The sequence below is a fragment of the Periplaneta americana genome, chromosome 12 (assembly GCF_040183065.1).
Source record: "Periplaneta americana isolate PAMFEO1 chromosome 12, P.americana_PAMFEO1_priV1, whole genome shotgun sequence".
NCBI classification, from domain to species: Eukaryota; Metazoa; Arthropoda; class Insecta; order Blattodea; family Blattidae; genus Periplaneta; species Periplaneta americana.
The window spans coordinates 7,145,319-7,146,867 of NC_091128.1; the positions used below are offsets into that span (position 1 = coordinate 7,145,319).

The following is a 1,549-nucleotide window of genomic DNA, read 5'->3' on the forward strand; positions in this document are numbered from 1 at the left end:
CTGAAGAGGAAATTAGAAGAGCGATAATTTCTGCAAGTTCAAAATCAGCTCCAGGTCCAGATGGAATTACCTATACTTTTTATAAGGCTGATTGGGACTTCGTAAAAGAGCAACTCCTACAAGTGTTTAATGAAGTATTTATGTGTCAAGTAGACTGTACGAGTTTTACGGAGGGCATTGTAATTCTTATTCCAAAAAAGCAATGTACCGGAATGATTAAAGACTATAGATCGATTACACTTCTAAATACCGACTATAAAATTGTAATGAAGATTTTGGCAAATAGATTAAGAACTCTGTTTCCTCAAATTATAGATATAGGGCAAACGTGCGCAGTGCCAGGAAGAAAGATAACCAATATTCTCTCTACTATTAGGGATTTGTTATTGAAAAAAGAGATAATATTGCTGGGTTATTGAACATAGATCTTGAGCAAGCCTTTGATAATATCAATCATTCCTATTTGTTTGCAGTGTTACATAAATTGAATATCCCTATAAAACTTATCAATACCTTCAAACAATTATATCAGAATGCATATTCACGTGTACAAATAAACGGGTATTTTATGAAACCAATCGCCTTACAAAGGTCCGTGCGTCAAGGCTGTCCAATGCCAATGATATTATCTATATGTGCATTAGAAACGCTGCTGAGGATGCTGACCTTTTCCTTGTGTAGTAACAGAGAGATGGCGTCTATAACACCGGTTTATGCCTATGCCACCGATGTGATTATTTTATGCAAAGAAACAACAGACCCCCCTCGTATTCAAGAAGTGCTACAGGTAGCCTATTCCGAAGTGCGTCAAACTCTGTCTTTAATTTTACGAAAACTACTTTCATGGCCCTAACTCCAAAGGGGCAAACGATATCAACTCGATTTACTAATGTTAATGAAATGAAAATTTTAGGGATACTATTTACACCCAATGTTATGGATGTTATTGAATTAAATTGGAAGGATATTGTTAACAAATTCAGATATGGAATACAAAGACATCTCAGTCGAAATTTGAATGGTATCCAAAACGTGTGGCATATAAACACGTTTATTTTAAATAATTTCAATTAAAAACTGTTCCGGGGTCGGGTATCGATCCCGGGACCCTTCGCTTGGCGCGCGAACGCTCTACCGACTGAGCTACCCCAGGAACTATACACGACACCCTCACAAAATATGGTACATTGCGCAAGTTCTTCCGATACCCGAACATACAACTCAACAAATTGAAAAGATTTTAGGATTCTATTTGTGGAAAGGTTTCGTATTTCGTATCGCACGACCTCAGTGCAGATTGTCGATCAAGGAAGGAGGTTTACAGTTAACTACTGTAAAATCTGAATGTGATGCTCTATTTATAAAAGATATATTACGCGCTGTCCACAGTATAGACACTTTCGTGTTCATATCTAACTATATTTCTTCATTTCATGCATCCAGTATGACAGGTCTTTGAAAAAACTCATCACCAGTGACGCCAAAAAATTGTTGGAAGACACAAATATTGCACCAGAACAAATAACTAAACTGATCTACAGCTACTTAC

The 1,549-nt window shown here is 36.7% G+C and overlaps 1 non-coding gene across 1 annotated transcript; it reads right to left on the minus strand.

The window, feature by feature from the left end:
* Nucleotides 1-1,080: 1,080 nt before the first annotated feature.
* On the minus strand, nucleotides 1,081-1,154 carry TRNAG-GCC (transfer RNA glycine (anticodon GCC)). The gene has a single exon. It is a non-coding gene; the product is annotated as a tRNA-Gly (tRNA).
* Nucleotides 1,155-1,549: the final 395 nt, after the last annotated feature.